General features: G+C 42.2%; 1 protein-coding gene across 2 annotated transcripts in view; it reads right to left on the bottom strand.

Annotated features, from left to right (window-relative positions):
• The window catches only part of VTI1B (vesicle transport through interaction with t-SNAREs 1B), a 646,522-nt gene that overhangs the window by 137,543 nt on the left and 484,638 nt on the right, over positions 1 to 24,341 (bottom strand). The gene's annotated exons all lie outside the window — the stretch shown is intronic.

Raw genomic sequence — 24,341 nt, forward strand, 5'->3', positions numbered from 1 at the left:
TGTAAATATTTTTTTTCTTGATGTATATCCAGCTTTGACTTTAGGAATATGTCACTGCCGTCTAATATAATTTTTTCTTCTATTATTGTTTTGTCTTTTTTTACATTTATCTCTCATGATTACTAAGTTGCTATGCAAACAACTGTATTAGTCTGAAAAGTGTACTGTATCTGAAGTTGCAACTGTTTTTGTAGAGCTTTTCTCCCTGGGCCTCTACTGAAAATGGACATATATCCAGTTAGACTACCCCAGTAAACAAATGTAAAATAAAAATAAAATAAATAAATAGGTGCATAAAATACTCTTTAGCAAAAGCTGTTTTGATTGAATTCATGTGTTTTCTTATCGTCACAGAGCTGACATCTCAGATAAACTGGAATCATCAGTAGATTTAATTAATCAGCCTTACAAGAGGGGCTAGTTTGTTCATACATGTGTATAGTATTAAACACAGTAATTTTCTAATATGCTTTCACAGAGTGGAGGCGTAAAGACACAACAGGTCCACATAAAGGGTAATTATATCCTAACTATAGAAATGCTTCACTGACCTCTGAGCAGAGTGAAAAACAATCACAGTTTAACACACATGCAGACAAAAGGCTAAAAAGGTCTTCACTGTTCTAAATTATGCACATTGATAAACCAGTAATAACACAAAAAGACAAAGTGCTGTAATAGAAATTCTGTTATTTTTGTTATTTGTTAACTAGAGTTAAGATCTAAGAGGCTAGACAAAGATAAGCTGTTATATGGCTGAAATGTTTAAATTTATAAAGTTATTAATGTTTACAATAAAAAAAAAGTGAAATTATTCAAGTTATCTAAATAAAAAAAAAGGTCAGGTTTCAATTCCCTGCTAGCCTGTTAATCTGACACATAATGAATTAGATGTTTGTAGTATATAGCAAGTTCCAGTAAAAGTATTTATTTTCTTTCAGGAAACCCAAAAAAAAAATGGTTTCATGCATACTCCATTGTTTCTGAAGAAAAGACTGACATGAATTTAGCAAAAGAATTTCAACATTTGTAGAATTTTGGGTAAACATACGAAAACCTTCATGGGATTATAGCATCACAAGAAGTTACTACGCTAACGGCCCTAGGGCCCTTAGAAGCCTAGCCAAGTTCTACCCTTATTTCCATGATCAGCACCTATTGTCCTATCAAAGAGGGACACAGGTGGAACCCCTGGGGTGAATTTTACTGTTATCTATCTAATTATCGAGAATGTGTTTGAAGAGGATCAATGAGGCGGCTCTGTTTGAATGAAGTGGGAGTCTGTTCCAAAGATGTAATAACCTATGGGAGACTAATCTGTCTCTCCAGCAGGTTCTATTAATGTCGCATTCCAGGTTAAGGCCTTCAGAGTGAGTAACCTGTGTACCATTTGACTTGCGGATATGCAGCATTTCCAATACAGCAGGGTCAGAGATCGCCTTATATGCAAGGCAGAGATCGCCTCCGAGTACTCTGCAGGAAACAGAATAAAGTGACGGTGAATTCAGATGATCCACATAGGGACAGATGATGAAAACCTTGAATTTTCCTTGTGAGGAACCTTTGTGGTCTCTCCAACTGCTACAGGTGCTTGGAAAGGTACATACCAAAAGGGGCATTGTACTCCATTATTGGTCTGATGAGGGAAGAGTACAGGGAGGTTATAACTTTTTTCTGGAGGTAATGCCCTTAACTTATGAGATGAGCACTATAAAATGCCCTTCTTACCACTGTGGAGACATGGTGATCAAAGGTAAGGTTGCTGTCAACCTGTGCGTCCAGGTCTCTCACCACTGAGTGCATACTTAGGGTGTTGCTATTGATGTGGTAGTTAGCAGGGACATCACTCTTACCGAAAGGGATGATCATACATTTTTTGCATTGAGCTTAAGGCCATGACTTTGGCACCAATCATTTGTTTAAGACCCTCTTGTAGGATGTTATCATTTGGAGATTCTATGACTGCTCCCAGTTTACAGTCATCAGCAAACTTTGTCAGCCATAGACCTTTATTTTTTGCTTGTATTTCGGAGAACTATAGATTCCAAACAGTAGCGGTCCCAAGACTGATCCCTTTAGAACGCCACTGGTTAAAGCACTGCTGTTAGAGGTGGATTCCCCTATTTTGACTATATGTGTTCCATCAGTGAGCCACTTAACAATATAATTATATAAGGGTTGATACCTAGCTGGGTGAGTTTGTCAATGATGCCTTAGTGGGGGATAGTATCAAAAGCCTTGGCTAAATCTAGGTAGGCTGTATGCACAGATTTCCCCTCATCCAGGGCCTTGGTGACTATCTCGAAGAAGATCACCAGGTTTAACAGGCATTATCTCCTTTTGACAAATCCAAACTGAGTAGGGTCAAGTGCTCGGAGATTACCTATATGTTTGTTGATAAGGTCCGTGATGATATGCTCCATGGCCTTGCAGATAAGGCTAGTCAAGCTAATAGGACTATAGTTCTTGGGGTCAGTGGAAGCATCACCTTTGTGCAATGGTGGTTATTTTCCATTCAGCTGGGATAAAGCCGGTGCTTAGACTATGACTGAAAAGAGTACTCAATGGTGTTGCTAATTCTTGTTGGAGTCCATGCAGTTCACAGCCTGGGATGTTATCTGGTCCCACAGATGCTGTTTTTTTGGCCTTAGAGACGGCATTTACAACCTGCTCTTTAGAGATGCAAGGTAGGGAACAGCTGGCAGGGATATCATGGGCTACACGTGGCAGGGACAGGGGAGTGAAGTTTTCACAGAACCTGTTGGCCATCAGGTTAGCTATGTCCACAGGTTCAGTATATGTAGTATAATTAACTACCGGTTCGGTACAAATCTGGACCTTTCCTTTTAGTTACTGATGTAACTAAAGAATGCCTTATGGTTGCCCTTAGTTCAGGAAGCTAATATGGATTCATAGTTTGTTTCGGAGGACTTCACAAGAAGTCTTATTTGCTTGTTTAAGCTGAGGAGAGAGTATATCCACTTTAGGGCTCGCTCCCTCTTACCCTTAGACAGCAATTTCTTCCTCTTATTGTAAAGCCTGTTAATGGCAGTTGTCCTCCAGGCAGATTTGCTCTTCCTTGAGGAGCTTGTTTTGGGCCTATCAGGTACGGCTGAGTCAATGCAGTTATACAGGTGTTTGTAAAAAAGCATTAGTATAGAATTCAGCATAGTTTATACCATAAGAATCAAATACACTCCAGAAACTGTTAATTCAAAAGAAGCAGGATCCAAAACGAAGTTCCACAGTTATACAGGTGTTTGTAAAAAAGCATTAGTGGAGAATTCAGCACAGTTTACACCATAAGAATCAAATACACTCCAAAAACTGTTAATTCAAAAGAAGCAGGATCCAAAACGAAGTTCCACAGTAAACTTTATTGTTTTTTAGCGCTTTCGTCGGCCTTAAGCCTCAGACTTCATTAGAAATTCTCGAAATACAATGTAACACTCATTCAACTCAGTATCATCACATGATTTTAAAACCCCACCCCCCATGAATTAACACAATTAATTCATGAAACACCAGTTCATTTGTGAAAACACTTTTGTTCCTAAAGGAACATTACGTAAAATCTAATGTGCAAAACTTCTGCAGTTGGAGTTTTATCATAAAGTGCAAATGCAATAAAAGGTAAACATTATTAATGACATAAAAAAATTCATAATCATTACTATCCTACTCAATATTAATAATGCTCCTAATAACTTGTGAACCTTTTTTCACATGTGGAATTCAGATTTGAGCTTTAAATAACTACTAATAGACAAGGTCTCATTCAGACCTGGGAAACTGGCAGCATTAACGCGGAGTTGCCAAATCAACTCCCTATACTCTAACCATACATCTTTTGGACCACCCCTCATATCCTTGTCAGTGACTTGCTCCTGACCTGAAAATCTGAAGAAATGCCCACTATGTTCGAAAGTGTGTCTAGCTAAAGCATTGGACATGTTAACTTTCCGTATGTCATAAAGATGTTGGTAAATCCGTTTACTAAAAGCATTTTTAGTTTTTCCTATGTAAAACATACTTCATTGTTGATATATTGCAATGTAAACTAAAGCTTTTGTCATACAGCTCATCTTATGCATAAGTTTGATGGTACCATAACTTTCTAAATGCACAAGATCTGTTTCAAGTACATAACTACATTGTGCACAATGTCCACATCTTCTCATACATCCAACATTTTTGTGTACACTCCTTTCTAAAATATTTTTAATATTGGAACTTCTTTTATACACCACTACTGGCCTCGATCCCATTTCCATTTTACTTTCCTTTATGTCATTTAATATACTCCAATTGTTAAAAATAATATCTTATCTTACTGAAAACTGGGCTAAATGTCAAAATTAAAGCCCTGCTAAAGCCTCTGTCAGTGACGCCTGTGTTAAAATGATCTAATCCACCATCCAATGAGTTTGTGGCATTTGTATTTGACACATTACCACCTTGTAAGGTAACAAAATGCCCACTGTTTCTTTTATTAATAACTTCCTGTAAAATGGGATCAATAAATGTTTCAGGGTATCCTCTCCTGATTAACATATGTTTGAGGGTGTTCATTTCATCGGTGAATTGTTTATAATCACTGACCATTCTTGCTATTCTCACCCCTTGGCCCCTTAACCAATGATTTTTTCTGGTGTATGGGGTGACAGCTACCATAATACAGCAAGGTATTCGAATAAGTAGGTTTCCTGTATATTGTTGAATTAAACCCTTTTTTTAACCTGATCCTTGGTGATTTTAATGTCCAAGAAATGTGTTGTGTCCTTGGTAATTTCCATGGTAAAGGACAAGAATGTAGTACTACTGTTTAAAAATTCAAAAAAACAGTCCAATGCTTCATCCGTACCATCCCAAAATATCAGGATGTCGTCCAAAAAACGCCCATAGAATTTACAGAATTTTGAATAGCTCATGTTTGAACACAAACATTATTTCCCAATAAGTAAGGACAGTGTTAGCAAATAAGGGGGCACATGCTGCCCCCATTGCTACGCCCACCTTTTGTTTGAAGTACTGGTTTTCAAGCACAATAAAATTGTTCTCTAAAATTACTTCCATAAGTGTTCTAAGCATCAAAATTCTGTTATGTCCAACCGTAGTGTTGTTGCAAAGAAAGTCATAAAACCATTGAATACCTAAAGCATGTGGAATGACAGTGAAGAGATCCTTAACGTCTATCGTAACTAATATCAGGTGTTCACAAAATAAATTATCCTTGATTTTACCCAAGCAGTCCCAGGAATCTTTGAGAACATGTTGGTGTTTTTCCAACACATTTTTTAGTTGAAAATCTACAAATTTTGCCAAATTGAATGTCTTAGATGCCTTAGCATCAACAATGGGTCTCATGGGGGGGTCAACAATATTTTTATGAATTTTTGGGATGCCGAAGATAGTCGGTATCTGGGGTGATTTTTGTTGCAAAAAATTGAATTCACTGATGGTGATCTGTCCATCTAATGACAAATCATTCAAAATAACATCAATGTGCCTGCTTGCTATATTCAATTCATTCAGAGATGTTTGTTCATAACTATCACTGAAAAGATGTTCATACATTTTTTCTACATAGGCCCTCCTTTCCATTACCACAATGCCCCCTCCCTTGTCGGGTTTCATTAACCTGATGTTCATGTTCTCATATATACTTTTTAAAAGGTCACTTTCTTCAAGGGAGAGGTTAGTTTGTACAGTCGTTTTTTTTATATATTTAATAAGATTCCTTACTTGATTACTACATACATTTTCAAACACCTGTAACAAGGGATGTAATGGGGGGTTAAATGTACTTGATTTTTTACATTGTGGTATTTGTATCCTATTAATTTTGTTGTCAAAAAAAATACCTAAATTAACTTTCCTGACAAATGTTTTTATTTCCAAAAGGATTTTTTCCACTGCTGGCACCTTCGAGGGAACATAATTTAGTCCTTTTTGAAATAATTCTGCCCACTCGTTATCTACTGTTGTATTACTTAAATTTAATATTTTGAAATCACCCTCATTGTTCGTAATGATGTGTGTATTCATTTGGGTGGCAGAATCTATTACCACCTGTTGTGTCCCCTGTAGGGGCAGCCCTTGTTGGAAAATGTATTCCTGTAGTTCCCATTGTTCTCTACATCCCTGCTCTGGGCAAATTGCCTCGTTCTGTTCTGAAGGCGTTCTGACCTCCTCAATGGCATGTCTAAAGGGACTTCATCGTCACCATTGTCATTTACAACATCATCCCTCAAGTCCTGATCCACATACTCATTTTGATGCATATTTTCTCTATCACTGTCCTGTTGAATTGTATTAAATCCACTTGGTGTGGGATAGGCTCTACCAGCTTCATAATCTTTATTGTCCCTTACTAACATTTTACTTTTTTTATTCACCAAGTCCTCTACATATTTATCAATGTTAACAAACATAGCCCTATATTTATCAAACTTTAGTGGAAACCCTAAGTCATTTTTAAGCGCTGAATCACATTCATCAAAAGTTTTTTTTAATAAACATCATTTTCCTATCATTTTCCTTCATAATGCATTCAACAAGCTCACAACCATGTCTGTTGAAGATTAAGACAAGTTCTTTATTAAAGTCAGAGCCTTGAATAGTACCCGAGGGAAATTTCCATGTCCTTAAACCCTTAGGCACTTGCTCCCTCTGCAAGCATTCACATAAATAATTGTTCTCCACCTGCAGTTTACAATATTTAATTATTTCCTTCTCGAGATGTTTCAGTTGTTCATCAACCGTTCCGACATAATTGTTGGCATGCCTGTTATCACTAAAGTCTTTAAAGTCACTAGATAATCCTTCGTTCATCCACTCACATAGTGAAAAAGTCGCTACACCATTCGCGACGTCAGTCACCAAATTAGCTCCTCCCGCTACCTCTCTTCGTCCAATCGCAGTCGTTGCATGTGCCGTGGAGGCGGAAAAAGGGCTACCTTGAGCTGGGGGAATGGAGTTGGTAATACTACCTTGCGAGCAACCTTGCAAGCTGTTGACTTGTCCAAAAGTAGTTGGTAGGGCAGATAAATTCCTTCCCAAGTCCGTTATCTGCTCAGACAGCACCAGTATTAAAGCTGCCAGGCTCCCAATAGAACTGTTAAGTTCACGGATGGAACCTGCTGGGGAATCTCCACTAACAGGAACCGGCTCCATAACACATAAACCAAGAAGTCAAATACACTCCAAAAACTGTTAATTCAAAAGAAGCTGGATCCAAAACGAAGTTCCACAGCAAACTTTATTGTTTTTTAGCGCTTTTGTCGGCCTCACGCCTCAGACTTCATCAGAAATACTCGAAATACATAACATCTCTTAAATATCAACTCAATACCATCACATGATTTTAAACCCCCAACCCCCATGAATTAACACAATTCATGAAGAACACCAGTTCATTTGTGAAAACACTTATGTTCCTAAAGGAACATTACCTACAATCAAATGTGCAAAACTTCTGCAGATGGTGTTTTTTCATAAAGTGCAAATGCAATAAAAGGTAAACATTATTAATGACATAAAAAATTCCTAATCATTACTATCCTACTCAATATTAATAACACTCCTAATAACTTGTGAACCTTTTTTCACATGTGGAATTCAGATTTAAGTTTTAAATAACTACTAATAGACAAGGTCTCATTCAGACCTGGGAAACTGGTAGCATTAACTCGGAGTTGCCAAATCAACTCACTATACTCTAACCATACATCTTTTGGACCACCTCTCATATCCTTGTCAGTGACTTGCTCCAGACCTGAAAATTTGAAGCAATGCCCACTATGTTCAAAAGTGTGTCTAGCTAAAGCATTGGACATGTTAACTTTCCGTATGTCATAATGATGTTGGTAAATCCGTTTATTAAAAGCATGTTTAGTTTTTCCTATGTAAAACATACTGCATTGTTGACATATTGCAATATAAACTAAAGCTTTTGTCATACAGCTCATCTTATGCATAAGTTTGATGGTACCATTACTTTCTATATGCACAAGATCTGTTTCAAGAACATAACTACATCGTGCACAATGTCCACATCTTTTCATACATCTGACATTTTTGTGTACACTCCTTTCTAAAATATTTTTAATATTGGAACTTCTTTTATACACCACTACTGGCCTCAATCCCATTTCCATTTTATTTTCCTTTATGTAATTTAATATACTCCAATTGTTAAAAATAATATCTTATCTCACTGAAAACTGGGCTAAATGTCAAAATTAAAGCCCTGCTAATGCCTCTGTCAGTGACGCCTGTGTTAAAATGATCTAATCCACCATCCAATGTGTTCGTGGCATTTGTATTTGACATGTTACCACCTAATAAAGGAGCAAAATGCCCACTACTTCTTTTATTAATAACTTCCTGTAAAATGGGATCAATAAATGTTTCCAAAAAGAGGAAAAAATCCTTTTGGAAATAAAAACGTTTGTCAGGAAAGTTAATTTAGGTATTTTTTTTACAACGAAATTAATAGGATACAAATACCACAATGTAAAAAATCAAGTACATTTAACCCCCGTTACATCCCTTGTTACAGGTGTTTGAAAATTTATATAGTAATCATGTAAGGAATCTTATTAAATATAAAAAAAACCGACTGTACAACTAACCTCTCCCATGAAGAAAGCGACCTTTTAAAAAGTATATGTGAAAACTTTTAGTTATGTACTTACCATAACTTTAGATGTTTGGGATCCATCTCGCCTACATTCTGTACTGATGGGTTCGGAGCCGATCCTCAGCTCCGACTCGGCACGCTATGCTATAGAGAGAAGTCTCTTATTGGCTGAGATGTTCTAGATCCCAGGATGCACCACCACTACTTCCCCAGATCTTGTTTGTCCGCACTCATGCACACACACATAACTGTTTATATAACATTGCCAGATGTTTCAAGATTAAACGATAGCACTCGGACCGTCCGGTCTCTTCTGATCTCCAAGGCAGGGGGAAGGAGGGTGGGTTATTAGGAATGTAGGCAAGATGGATCCCAAACATCTAAAGTTATGGTAAGTACATAACTAAAAGATGTTATGTGATCCTATCTCACCTACATTCTGTACTGATGGGACAGCGTCCCTAGCACCTGATTCCTGGGTGGCTCACTGGAAAACACTCCTGAGAACTGTGGAACCAAATGAAGCTCGCCCCCGAGATGCCACATCCAATTTGTAGTGGGAAATGAAGGTGTGCAGAGAAGACCACGAGTCAAAGCACAAATGTCGCTAATGGCAAGCTTAGAATGGAATGCTATTGAAGTAGCCATAGCTCTTGTAGAGTGAGCTTTGACAGAGGTTGTAAGCTCTTTATTAGAAGAGGAATAAGCCTGACTAATACAGTCCCTGATCCATTTGGCAATAGTGACCTTTGTGACGGCTTTGCCCAATTTATTATCCGAAAAGGACACAAACAATTGATCTGTTTTCCGTGTTTGTTGGGTCCTATCTAAATAAAAGCGCAATTGCCTGTGAACATCCAATGTGTGGAAGATGTATTCCGCTTTGAGTACTTTGGGAAGAAAACTGGAAGTTCTAATGACTGTTGCAGGCAAAAACTGGAACAAACTTTAGGGACAAAGGATGGGTTAGGCCTGAGAGATACTCTATCTTTGTGAAAAACCAGGTACGGTGGTTTGACAGATAGAGCTTGAAGCTTTGAAATGCTTCTGGCTGAAGTAATTGCGACCAGAAAGGCAGTTTTTCCAAGAAAGAAATTTCAAATCACAGGTTGCTGCCGGTTCAAAGGGGGAGGAGGTTAAGGCACGTAATACCACATCGAGATCCCACGGAGGAGCAGGATGAGAAATCGGAGGTCGTAACAGCGCAGCACCTTTTATGAAGGTTTTACACAATCTGTTGCTCATCAAAGGTGGGTTTATAGATTCATGAAAATTGGAAATAGCTGCCAATTGGACCTTGATGGTAGAGACTGAAGAACCTTGATTGAATAGGGAAGTTAGAAACTTCAGGACTTCTGACACCGGGACAGTGATGGGATCTAGACCTCGGAGTTGAGCCCAAATAGCAAATCTCTTCCATTTGCTAGTATACAATTTCCTAGTGGCAGACTTGTGGGCCGAGGATAAGATACGTATGACTTCCGGGTCTAAAGTATGATTCCTGACTATAGTCGGAAGAGGAGGAGCCAAGCTGTTAACTTCAAAGAGTGAAGGGACTGATGGAGTTGTCCCGACTGATGAATTAATAGGTCTGGGATCTGATCTAGGAACCATGGACTGTCCAGTGCAAATTTCCGAAGATAGGGAAACCATACCTGACAAGGCCAGTAAGGGGCAACTAAAATTATTTTGCTCCCTAAGTGAGTCGCCTTTTGGATCACTCTGGGAAGGAGAGGAACCGGAGGGAAGGCGTATAGCAAGCCGGTGGGCCAAGGATGGGCTAAGGCGTCCATGGGAATCTCCCCCGGAGCTGGAGTGAGAGAAAAGAATTTTCTGCACTTCGCGTTTAGCGGGGTTGCGAAAAGGTCGCAACAAGGAATTCCCCATCTGCTGAAGATCTGAGTTGCCACTGCATCGTTCAGAGACCACTCGTGAGGAGAGAGAATAGTTCTGCTTAGTCTGTCAGCTATCACGTTGGATCTCCCAGGGATATGAGTCGCTACCAGAAAACGTCTGGTCGCCACTGCCCATTCCCAAACTCTCATGGCCTCTCTGCAAAGGGGGTAGGATCTGGTCCCTCCCTGCTTGTTCAGATACCAGACTACTGACATGTTGTCGGACTGAATGGCAATTACACCCTGAGGGAGGTAATCGTGGAGGGCTTGTAGAGATAAAAGCACCGCCCTCATTTCTAGAATGTTGATGTGAAGGAGACTCTCGTCGGAATGCCAATTGCCTTGGACTGACCTGCCCAGGTAATGCCCCCCCCCCCATCTGGGAGGCGTCCGTCGTCAATGTCGCCATAGGAGGAGGTGGAATGAAGGGTCGTCCCTGATCCAGATTGGAGGCCACCAGCGAAGGTCCCGTTTGCAGGTTTCCGTGATCCGTATGAGGTGACAGAGGGAGATCCTGAAAGGACCACTAGGTCGATAGGAGCCACTGGAGAATTCTCATATGCAATCTTGCTAAGGGGACTAGGAGAACAGTGGCCGACATGGAGCCTAATAGCTGCAGGACCATTCTGGCTGGGGCTTTGGAGCTGAGAAGCAAGGCTCGCACTTGAGCCTGTATAGTCTGTATCCTTTCTGTAGGAAGATAGACCCGCATTTGGTTTGAGTCTCTCTCTACTCCGATGAACCTTATGCGCTGAGATGGCAGCAACACAGACTTTGGCCAATTGAAGGTGATCCCAAGGGAAGTGCCTAGTGATATGGTGGCTGCTAGGTTCTGCAATAGTAGACGCCTGGAGGTGGCAGTTAGGAGCCAGTCGTCCAGATACGGAAACACCTGGAATCCTAGACTCCTCAGGTGAGCAGTCACGACCGCCAAACATTTGGTGAACACCCTGGGGGCTGTGGTGAGACCAAAGGGCAATGCGCAGAACTGAAAATGACCGTCTCCCAGGCTGAAGCGCAAATGTCTCCTGGACGCCTGATCTATCAGGATGTGATAATAGGCATCCTTGAGATCTATGGAGCACATCCAAACACCTTTCTCCAGCAGTGGGAGAATGGATTGTAAGGTGACCATTCGGAACTTGGACTTCTTGACTGATCGATTGAGGTTGCTGAGATCCAAAATGGGCCTCAGGTCCCCGGTCTTTTTTGGCACCAAAAAGAATCTTGAGTAAGTCCCTAATCCGATCTGGTCTGCGGGGACCGGTTGGATGACTCCTTTTTGAAGCAGCTTTGAGATTTCGAAGGCTGCGATTTCCCGTTGACTGGGTGGCGGGTCCGGGATTTTCCTGGACGGCGGAGGGGGGTGTGAAAAGGGGATGGCGTAACCTCCGGCGATGATTCGAAGCACCCATCGGTCCTGAGTGATACCCTCCCAGGCTTTTAGGTGCCTCGAAAAACGACCCCCGACTGGCTCCGGAGCTGCACAGTCGGGCAATCCTTCAGGGATTGTGGAAGGCTGAAGAGCCACGAAAGGACTCGCGGTCTCCAGTGTTGCGGGGGCCTCTGCCGCCTCTGGGACGGCGTCTTCCAGAAAAATGTCCCCCTCCTCTGCCTCTAAAAGGGGGATCGTCCTGCTGCGAGGGATAAGACTTCTGGGATTTACGGAACCACATTTTCCCTCCTCTTTTAGCATTGGGGTAAGGCCAAAAGGGAGTGGAAAATCGTGCCCCTACGGCAGTCAAAGTCTTACCTTCTTGCTCACAGCGGGTCAATGTGTCCTTTACCTTGGGTCCAAACAAAGAGGTCCCATCAAAGGGAGCGTCGGCAAAGGAAGACTTAAAGGCTTCCGCAAAATGACACAGGCGGAGCCAGACTTGCCTCCGTAGAGCAACACCCATACCCGCCGCTCTACTCGCCCCCTTGGCTGCATATGAAATGAGCCTCATGGACGAGTTTGATATTGATGACAGAGTAGCCAACTGAGAGCCAACCGTGTGGGCCAGCTGCTCAGGTAGGTTACCCAAGAGGGTATCTGAAAGCTCCTTGATCAGATCCCTCTGAAATCTAGTGAAGTGCGTCAAATAGTTCAGGGACCTTAAGGTAAAGGCCGCTGAACTGAGGGTGCGCTTCCCGTACCGGTCCATGCTCCTAGACTCCTTATTAGGAGGATGGACAGACGTCGAAGCCTCTGCTACATCTTGTTGGGTAGCAGATGCCACCACCAGGGCATCTACAGCCACACCTTTGGTCAGAAACTCCTTCTCTGGGGGGGCTGATAAGAATTTATTTGGGCAAGCCGGCACCGGTTCCACAGAGTCTGGATGCTCCCACGCCCTTCGACAGATCAAATCTAGGAGCTCGTCGAAGGGCGGAGACACCCAGGAGGCGGAGGGCTGAGCCCCGAAGGCCTTGAGGAACACCGACTCGTCAGCGGAAGGGGGTTTGGAAAGCCAGCCGCCTCGTTGTTTGAGGGCTTCCAAGATGTCTGCAAAGGAGACATCATCCGAGAACGACTTAGGGGACCCCTCCGCATCATCAAGATCGGTGTCCGACGTGAGAGACTCATCGGGGGAGTCGACGTGCTTCCTCTTGCACAGTCTTTTCCTTGGGGGTTCCTCCGAAGAAACTTCAGAGGCACCTCCAGGAGGGGGGGGACCCCACTGGGGGTGACCTCAGGCCCCGGGGCTCCGCTGTCTAGCGACAGAGGGACTACAAAAGACCCAGTCTCCGTGTGTAGGGAAGGTGCCGGTGAGACCGTGGAGGTAGCCAAAGAAGATTTGGCCAAAGCACTCCTCATGGCCCTGAAGGCCGGACCGCCAGAGTCCTGGAAAGGTCCAATCCCCGGGGCCACAACAGTAGACGGCACCCCCGCAGCCGACGCACCGAGAGGAAGGCTCGGAACCGAAAACATCGGTCCCGAAGCATCACCCCCTGGGCCGACCGAGGAGGTCCGTGTACCGAACTCTGACTCTAAAGCCGGGGTTGGAGTAAGAGTCAGAGCCGACCAGAAAACCTCCATCGGCTCCACCAGCACTGGCTCCAACGGTGCCGAGGCTGTTGGAGGAGGAGCCAGAACTACAGGGTGGGCCATCGGCTCCGAAGCCGATTGGGCTGGAGCCGAAACTAATTTCTGGAATACAGGAGACTGAAACAGTCTTTGGAGCACCCTGTCGATGTCCGAATCCGACATCTTGGAAGATCTGGAGGAGACCGACCGGGTCCGAGCAGACTTCTCCATCAGCTCCGAAGGACTGGGGGACCGGCTCCGAATAGACTCTATCAATATCGGTGCAGAGGGAGATTCCATAGCAATTTCCCTCGGTGCCAAAGAGGGCTTCGGCGCCGAAGGGGAAGAGTCTGAGCCGGCAACCCTCATCGGCTCCAAAATCAGTGGAGCCGATGAAGGTGACCCGCCTCTCGAAGCCCCAGCCAATGGCTCCGAAACCAGAGGAGTCGAGGCTGGAGGCATCGAGGCAGACCGTTCCACCCTCGGCTCCGTAGTCCGTGGAGCCGATGGAGAAGCCTGCCTAGATTTCTTAGTGGTCGGTTCCGACGGGCTGGTCGGAGCCGATGATTTCTTTTTCTTAGCTGGAGAGGAAGAGGAAGATAAGACCTCTTCGAAGGAGGGTTTGATAAGCCCTTTTAAGATCAATTTATTCTTCCACTCTTGGAGGACTCGAGAGGAAAAAGCGTGACACACGCTGCAAGACTCCTGAAGGTGTTTGGCGCCTAAACAGTACACGCATAAGGAGTGATCGTCCGTGATGGACATTTTATAGTTGCATCTCGTGCATTTTTTAAATCCTGAGGGTCTATGCTCCTTAGACATAATGCTTATAGACACTCTTTGCTTTGTCAGAGAAAAAAACACTGTGGAACAGTATAAAGTTTTACACAACAAGAAAATTCCTTTTTTTTTTAATCAAGAGAGGTGAAAAGCCCAAGAAAAAAATACACAAATAACAAACACACCAACAGGAGGGCCAAGAACCCTCTAACTGAAACAGGTACTTGACCTCTCCGAAACAACAAGAAGACTCACTAAAGAACGAGGGGAAGGCCCCTCTAACTAAAACGGAAAACTTTCCCTGTCCAAACACAAAATTTTTACCACAAAATTTCACCAAAAACACAATTATACACGATAGCTGTTAAAACAGCTTTTGGGTTAAGATTAAAGAAATTCCTGACAGAAAATCTCTCAGAAGAAAAGCACTTAGCTCAGCCAAGTTCGAGACCACGTCCTAGCTTGTAAGCGGCAAACGAGATCTGAGGAAGTAGTGGTGGTGCATCCAGGGATATAGAACAGCTCAGCCAATAAGAGACTTTGCTCTATAGCATAGCGTGCCAAGTCGGAGCCGAAGATCGGCTCCGAACCCATCAGTACAGAATGGAGGCGAGATAGGATCACATAACATCATGAACATCAGGTTAATGAAACCCGACAAGGGGGGCATTGTGGTAATGGAAAGGAGGGTCTATGTAGAAAAAATGTATGAACATCTTTTCAGTGATTGTTATGAACAAACATCTCTGAATGAATTGAATATAGCATGCAGGCACATTGATGTTATTTTGAATGATTTGTTATTAGATGGACAGATCAATATCAGTGAATTAAATTTTTTGCAACAAAAATCACCCCGGATACCGACTATCTTCGGCATCCCAAAAATTCATAAAAATATTGTTGATCCCCCCATGAGACCCATTGTTGATGCTAAGGCATCTAAGACATTCAATTTGGCAAAATTTGTAGATTTTCAACTCAAAAATGTGTTGGAAAAACACCAACACGTTCTCAAAGATTCCTGGGACTGCTTGGGTAAAATCAAGGATAATTTATTTTGTGAACACCTGATATTAGTTACAATAGACGTTAAGGATCTCTTCACTGTCATTCTACATGCTTTAGGTATTCAATGGTTTTATGACTTTCTTTGCAACAACACTACGGTTGGACATAACAGAATTTTGATGCTTAGAACACTTATGGAAGTAATTTTTGAGAACAATTTTATTGTGCTTGAAAACCAGTACTTCAAACAAAAGGTGGGCGTAGCAATGGGGGCAGCATGTGCCCCCTTTTTTGCTAACACTGTCCTTACTTATTGGGAAATAATGTTTGGGTTCAAACATGAGCTATTCAAAATTCTGTAAATTCTATGGGCGTTTTTTGGACGACATCCTGATATTTTGGAATGGTACGGATGAAGCACTGGACTGTTTTTTTTTAATTTTTAAACAGTAGTACTACATTCTTGTCCTTTACCATGGAAATTACCAAGGACACAACACATTTCTTGGACATTAAAATCACCAAGGATCAGCTTAAAAAAGGGTTTAATTCAACAATATACAGGAAACCTACTTATTCGAATACCTTGCTGTATTATGGTAGCTGTCACCCCATACACCAGAAAAAATCATTGGTTAAGGGGCAAGGGGTGAGAATAGCAAGAATGGTCAGTGATTATAAACAATTCACCGATTAAATGAACACCCTCAAACATATGTTAATCAGGAGAGGATAACCCTGAAACATTTATTGATCCCATTTTACAGGAAGTTATTAATAAAAGAAACAGTGGGCATTTTGTTACCTTACAAGGTGGTAACGTGTCAAATACAAATGCCACAAACTCATTGGATGGTGGATTAGATCATTTTAACACAGGCGTCACTGACAGAGGCTTTAGCAGGGCTTCAATTTTGACATTTAGCCCTGTTTTCAGTGAGATAAAAGATATTATTCTTAACAATCGGAGTATATTAAATGACAAAGGAAAGTAAAATGGAAATGGGATCGAGGCCAGTAGTGGTGTATAAAAGAAGTTCCAATATTAAAAATATTTTAGAAAGGAGTGTACACAAAAATGTCGGATGTATGAGAAGATGTGGACATTGTGCACAATGTAGTTATGTACTTGAAACAGATCTTGTGCATATAGAAAGTTATGGTACCATCAAACTTATGCATAAGATGAGCTGTATGACAAAAGCTTTAGTTTATATTGCAATATGTCAACAATGCAGTATGTTTTACATAGGAAAAACTAAAAATACTTTTAATAAATGGATTTACCAACATCTTTATGACATACAGAGAGTTAACATGTCCAATGATTTAGCTAGACACACTTTCGAACATAGTGGGCATTGCTTCAAATTTTCAGGTCTGGAGCAAGTCATTGACAAGAATATGAGGGGTGGTCGTCCAAAAGATATATGGTTAGAGTATTGGCAACTCCGCGTTAATGCTACCAGTTTCCCAGGTCTGAATGAGACCTTGTCTATTAGTAGTTATTTAAAGCTTAAATCTGAATTCCACATGTGAAAAAAGGTTCACAAGTTATTAGGAGTGTTATTAATATTGAGTAGGATAGTAATGATTATGAATTTTTTATGTCATTAATAATGTTTACCTTTTATTGCATTTGCACTTTATGAAAAAACACCAACTGCAGAAATTTTGCACATTAGATTTTAGGTAATGTTCCTTTAGGAACAAAAGTGTTTTCACAAATGAACTGGTGTTCTTCATGAATTGTGTTAATTCATGGGGGGGGTGGGGTTTTAAAATCATGTGATGGTACTGAGTTGATATTTATGAGTGTTACATTGTATTTCGTGTATTTCTGATGATATCTGAGGCTTAAGGCCGACGAAAGTGCTAAAAAACAATAAAGTTTGCTGTGGAACTTCGTTTTGGATCCTGCTTCTTTTGAATTATACCATAAGAGGTTATACTCTGCTTTGGAGAAGTTTTTTAGTTTAGTAGGTGCAGGGGGGGGGGGGGTGAGGTGTGAAAGCTACTTCAAATGAGACTGATTTGTGGTCAGATCTCTCCAATCATCATTCATGTACAGGGTGGTAACCAACAACAACTGGTAATTCCTAGTAACTCGTGTATTGTAGTATTTAGATTAATATATGCATATGTCCATGTGTGAATTTTCACAAAAAGTAAATCTTCCTGAAATTACAGGAAAAGTACAGTTTTGTACCTACCATAAATGTAGATGTTTGAGTGTTCACCCTGCTGCAGTCATCACACTTGGGGTTATCCTGCCGTCAGGCGGTCCCGCAGTCGGCCGGATTTCCAAAGTCTTGGTCCGACGTCGGTAGCTGTCGCCTCCTCCCTGATGTCAAGAGTGCCAGGGGTACATATACTGCAACCGACACCATTTCCTTCAGTTTTTCTTGCCCCAGATGTCAGGTGCCCCCAAAAAGGTGATCAAAATTAGTACCAAATGGTGTGAACACTGTACAAACACAAAATCCCTTCAGCTATAAGCAAATACATCAGTAAGGCATAGCAGAGATTTAGCCAGAAGATCAGAGGGGTTGGAGGGAGGGTAACCTGGACTGTAGCAGGGTGAACACTTGAACATCTACATTTATGGTAGGTACAAAACTGTACTATGTTCATCGTGTTACCCTGCTGCAGTCAGCACACTTGGGTTGAGTCCCAAAGCTAAGGTAGGGTGGAGGAATCATAGAGGGTTAATGGAGGCAATGAGGCCCTGTAGAACTGCAGTGGTGAAGCCCGCCCTGGATTAAGAATAAAGAGGTAAGTGATAGTGTTTGGTGAAGGTGTGTACTGAACTCCAAGTTGCAGCTTCTAAAATTTCCTTGGTAGGAACCCCTCTGAGAAAGGCTGTAGAGGTAGCTGTTGCCCTGGTAGAGTGGGATCTAATGGTAGGAAGAACTGGTTTCCCATGATGGGTATAACAGAACCGTATGCAATGGCCTATCCCATTTAGAAATGGTTTGTTTGGATATAGCCCTCCCTTGAGAAGCTGTAGCATAGGATACAAAGAGCTGGTCAGTTTTTCTGAAAGCGTTAGTTTTGTCCAAGTAGTAACGAAGCTGCCTGTGAATGTCCAAAGAATGCAAGAGTCTCTCACCTTTGTTCTGTGGATTGGGAAAGAAAGTGGGAAGATGGATGGTTTGATTTAAAAATACACTTGAAACCACCTTAGGCATGAAGGAAGGATTAGTTCGTAGAGAAACTCTGTCTTGATGGAAAATGAGGAAGGTTCCACTGCCATTAGTGCCTGTAATTCTGAGACTCTCCTAGCAGAAGTTATTGCCAGGAGCAGGGCAGTCTTCCAAGATAGGAACTGAAGGTCTGCAGAGAAAGCTGGTTCAAAGGGAGGTAACTTTAGTTTCTCTAGAACAAAGTTGAGGTCCCATGTTGGTGTAGGAGCTCTTCTAGGTGGTCTAATGTTTTTTACCCCTCTGAGGAACTGCTTTAGAAGAGGATGTGAAAATAAAGGTGGATTCGTGTCGTAGTGAGCTGAAATAGCTGAAGCATGGATTTTAATTGAGGAGAAGGAAAGTCCTTTGTGCAACATCTCTGCTAAGTACTGCAGAATGTGAGGCATATGAGGCTGAGTTGTGTCTTGTCCGTTAGCTTGGTTCCAGGCAGAAAACCTTTTCCATTTGTCCGAGTAAGCCTTCCTGGTGCTTGGCCTCCTGGCTTCCAGAATAACATCCAGAATGGCTCGTGAAAGAGGGGCTGGTTGGATGTTTAGAAGATTTGCCATGCAGCCAGGTTTAAGGTTTTTAGCTGGCTGTGTAGAATCTGCTTGTTTTGCTGCGTGAGCAAATGGGGTATTTGAGGCAATATCCATGGTGGGCTGTCAGCCATATTCTTCAATAGCGGGTACCAGTGCTGGCGTGGCCAGTCTGGGGCTATGAGAATCAGTCGAGGTTTCTCCTTTTTGACCTTCAAAAGAACCTTTGTGAGAAGAGGTAATGGAAGAAAGGCATATGCTGTCAGGTTTTTCCAAATGAAGGAGAGAGCGTCCAATTTCCAAGCTTGATGGTGGAATGCCCTTGTACAAAATTTTGTCAGTTAGTAGTTTTGAGGACTGGCAAACAGGTCTATATTTGGTAGGCCCCATTTTTGAGTTATCATTGTAAATATTTGTGGGTCTAGCTTCCACTCGTGGGGATCCTTGATGTTCCTGCTTAGGTCGTCTGCCAATGTGTTTTTCTGTCCTGGCAGGAACTGAGCTTGTAACTGGACTTGGTAGGCCAGAGCTGTGTTCCATAAGATCATTGCTTGCCTGCAAAGAGGGTAGGAATGTGTGCCCCCTTGTTTATGTACAACATTACTGTGGTGTTGTCCGTCCTTTATTGCCAGTTGTCCTGGATGTAGTAGATCCTTGAAGGCTGTCAGAGCTTTCTGTACAGCTAGCATCACTTTTTGATTTATGTGCAGCTTTCTTTGTTCTGCAGTCCATAGGCCTTGAATACATTGCCCTGCCATGTGTGCCCCCCAGGCATAGTCTGAAGCATCTGTTGTGATAGTTTGCCTGGTTGGGGGCAAGGTGAAAGGCTGACCCTTGTTGAGGTGACATGCCTGTGCCCACCATAGAAATTCCTGTTGAAGGCAGGGAATGACAAATATCACTGTGTCCGAGCTGTGGCTGTGTTGAGACCATACACTTTTTAGGTACCACTGTAATTTCCTCATATGCAGTTTTGCAAATGGTATATTCAGAATGCAAGATGCCATGAAGCCCAAAGCCTACAAAATTTTTCTTGCAGTTAATTGGGTCTTTGTTGCCATTGTCTTGAAATACTGAGTCAGTTGTAGTTGCTTGTCTGGTGTAAGATAAGCCTTCTGGGCCGTTGCGTCCAAGCTGGCACCCAGGAATGTCATTTTTTGTGAGGGCACTAGTTTTGACTTCTTTTCATTTACTGTGTACCCCAAACAATTTAGTAGATGCTTCACAAAAGCCAGATGATGTAAGAGAATGTCTTTTCTTTCTGCTTGGATGAGGCAGTCGTCCAGGTATGGCTATATTTGAATTCCTCTTTGTCTGCAGTATGCAATTACTGGTGCCAGGCATTTTGTGAATACTCTGGGCGCAGTAGATAAGCCAAAGGGCAGTGCAGAGAATTGGTAGTGGGTTGAACCTGCAATGAAACAGAGGTATCTTCTGCAACTTTGTCTGATAGGGACATGCAGGTATGCCTCCTTGAGGTCCAACGTTACCAGCCATGCTTCCTTGCCCAACATGGGAAGTAGCTGCTGTAGAGTTAGCATCTTGAATTTTGGGACTTGTAGGTGAGTGTTTAGAATTGAAAGGTCCAGAATTGGTCTCCAAGCATTGTCCTTTCTGGTTACTAGAAAGAGCCTCGAGTAAAATCCTTGGCCCTGCTCTTGAGTCGGTACCCGCTGAATGGCTCTCATGGCCATGAGAGCTGTAATTTGCTTTTGAGCCTCTGCCCTTTGATTTAGTGGCAGGTTTGGCATTCCTCTTTTCATTGGCAAGGTGTGAAAGTGTAATCTGTATCCTCTTAAAATTATGTCTAGGACCCATTTGTCCTTTGTGACCATGTGCCAGTTGTCTGCAAAAAGAGTTAGTTTCCCCCCCAAGGGGGCTGACAAAAGAGCTTTGTTTGGCCAGTTGAGGTGCAAGTCATTGGGTTTGCCTTCTGGTGGGTTGAGATCTGTCTTCTCCTCCTTTCTGGGTTGGAGTGCCCCATTGGCGAGGTTTATACTGGGCTTGTGGTTGTCCTCTGCCCCTTGGGCGCCTGTATTTACCCCTCTGAGGTCTGTCAGTGGCTGGAAAGGAACAATTTTTTGTTGGCCAGTTTCTGCTGAAGCGAGGGGGTTGTACTTGTAGGAAATCTTTGTCTGCATTGATTTCGCCTTATCTTCCATTTTCTTTAAAACTTCTTCTGCTTTAACTCCAAAAAGAACATCCTGCTGTAAGGGTGCATCCAGTAGTTTTGCTTTAACATGATCAGGTAGACTTTGTTCCTTTAACCAGGCATGCCTACGTATAACTGATCCAGTGACAGCTGCTCTGCAGGAGGCCTCCAAAGAATCAAACCCACATTGTAAGGTATGTTTGCCCACCTGCTCGGTGGCGTGCAACAAATCCTGTACTTCTTTCAATTCAGATCGTTGAGGAAGGGAGGTTATCTTTTGTTTTAACTGAGAGATTAGAAACTGCTGATACTTGAGCATAAGAAACTGACAATTTAGTGCTCTCATAGCTAATGTGGCTGAGGTGTAAACCTTTTTCCCCCACCTGTCTAGTGCTCTTGAGTCCCTCTCAGAAGGTACTGGGTTTTTAGCCATGGAAGCCTTAACCCCCCTTGGGACCCTGGGAGATGGTCTCTGGGTCAGCTACTGGGCTTTTGTAAAGAAATTTGTGGGAATCTGGTACTCTGTAGTATCTGTCAGGCTTAGCCAGAGCAGGAGGGAGAGAGTCTGGATTGAAACTGGATTCTAAATAGACATCATCCACAATGTCCAAAACAGGTGGGATGGCTAGAGGTCTGTGTTGGGGAAGCAAAAGAAACTCTCTGAGCCTTTTCTTGGAATCAGAGTAATCCTGACCTTCCCAGTGAAAATGTTCCCTCATAGTGTGTAAAGTTTCCCCAAAAGAGTAGTCTTCAGGAAGGGAAGCTGAGGGAATAGAGTCCTCAGCATCAGAATCTTCATAAGGAGAGTAGGAATAGTCTTGGTCTTCAGAGGAATCTGAAGAAATAGTTCTTCAGAAGAAACAGAATCTTCCTCTTGTCTAGGCCTTTTGTCAGGAGGAGGCTGTGAACCCCTGATAAGAGAAATCAAATCTTCAGCCATTTTGAGCATCTGTTTCTTAGGCATAGGGTCTTGAACAGGAGACTGAAGTGTAGTCTTTTTAGCTTTAGAAGGAGTCTTAGACTTAGAAAATGTTTTGACTGTGTTAGTCATCGGTCTGAAAACGCCCTCAGAAACCGATGGTGTTTCAGAAGCACCGATGTCCTTAGAAGGTAAATCGTCGGAAGGGCCTGAAGTAAAAGGCTGCGTCGGCCTAGTACAGTCAGTCAAAATATCCGTAGCGGTCTCGGGTTCCAGAACTGCGGTAGTCAGGGGCCGAGTCGGAGCCTCATTGATAACCAGAGAACCGGAGACCGGATCAACCGAGGCCTCTGAATCGGGTGTAGGCCTTGGCTGTCAGTCCTTGTCCCTGCGCTTTTTGTGCACGCCGGTAGTCAGTAGCTCCGACGACATGTTATAGTTAACTTTTCTACCAAAATAGTGTCGCGCAAAATCAAATCGTCTTTTAATAGTACGCTTATTAAACCTAGCACGAAAACGAAGGTATGCAATGAGAATGAAAATCCTTATGAGGTATTTGCTTCCCACAAGAAATACAATTGTTAACTTTTTCTGACATCGGTCAGGCAAGAAAAGTTTCCCCAACGGGGTACTTAGCTTTATAGAAGACTTCGGTCTGAAATTCGAATTCGACAATCTCAGGAGTCGGCCGACCGGCACTTGCGAACCGCTTCTGCTTCGGGCACCGCGCGGCAAGAAAGACTGGAGAAAATGGCGTCGGTTGCAGTATATGTACCCCTGGCACTCTGACGTCAGGAAGGAGGCGACAGCAACCGACGTCGGACCAAGACTTTGGAAATCCGGCCGACTGCGGGACCGCCTGACGGCAGGATAACCCCAAGTTTGATGACTGCAGCGGGGTAACACGATGAACATCTAGAAATTCTAAAGGCAGTTTTCATTTTCCAATTTTCCCGCATACATTTAATGATGTGTTATTAGTAATTCTCAAACTCTTTCTGAGAAAAATATAAGTAAAATAGGACTGATTAATTAATTGGTTGAATGACTAATTAATGACAAAGGGGAAAAGGGTAACAGTTATAAAATGTTAGAAAAATAATATATTGAGAAATCATGAGACAAAAGATAGCAGGACACCTTTCAGAGTTAAATGTGATGCATCAAAACGTATAAAAGACATTTTTCTGTCTATGCATCAGGAATAATGGTTACATAGGAAGTGTGATACTCTTTTAGTGGTTATAGTTTATTTTATAATACGGACTAATCTGTTTATTAAGACAAATTTGATTGCTTTCTTCTCTTGGAGAAAAGGGCATCAGCAATACATTTGGCGGCTGACACAGAGGGTTGTGAAAGGGAACTGCAATTCCTCTGGTATAGAGTACAATTCCCTCAGTTTTCATTTGCCTACTGTATGACCTTGAGCAAATCACTTAACTAGACATTGCTTTCAGATAGTTTCTGAAAACAAACTGTGTTGTCCAGTAGACCTATTTGGGTAACAATTTACTACTACAATACAACAAATTTTGTTAAAATGTTATTAATAGGAAATACAGTGATTCTACTTACTTTTATCAGACAGTTTCAAAACATGCACTATATGTGCATATAATTTCCACAATATGAGCAGCATGTGTATGTGGTTTTTACAATAAGCACAAAATGTGTATATGATTTTTAGAGCAAGCATAGGATGTGTATGTGAATTTCATGGTATGCAGAGCAAGGTACATGTGGTCAAACAGCTTCATACCCGACAGTACTCAGACATCAGTTTTTAAAGTTATGGTCTTTTCCAGTTCTTCCAGATAGAGCAAACACCTCTCTCTATCTTTTCCTCTAATGGCACAATAATTGAACCCATAACAAACAAAGCTTCTCTATGTTACCCTAGACAGCAGCCTAAAGTTTGACAGACATATTGCATTAACAATCAAAGGTCCACATTTAAACTTGGTGCTCTGTATAGGGCTAAGCCATATAGAACTAATCATGCCATAATTACTACAGCTAGGACTCACCTCCTATCCACCCTTCCTTACTGTTCACAAATATTCAGCAATTGCCGCAAATCAGACTTGAATAACCTCAAATCTTGTTATAATAAAGTAGCTAAATTTGCTGCTAACCTCCTCGATAGATCTCATCATTGCACTGCCCTACAACAACTAAACTGGATTGAACTCCCTAACTTAGT

The sequence above is a fragment of the Protopterus annectens genome, chromosome 6.part0, assembly GCF_019279795.1.
Source record: "Protopterus annectens isolate FY-2018-M chromosome 6.part0, PAN1.0, whole genome shotgun sequence".
Lineage (NCBI taxonomy): Eukaryota > Metazoa > Chordata > Ceratodontiformes > Protopteridae > Protopterus > Protopterus annectens.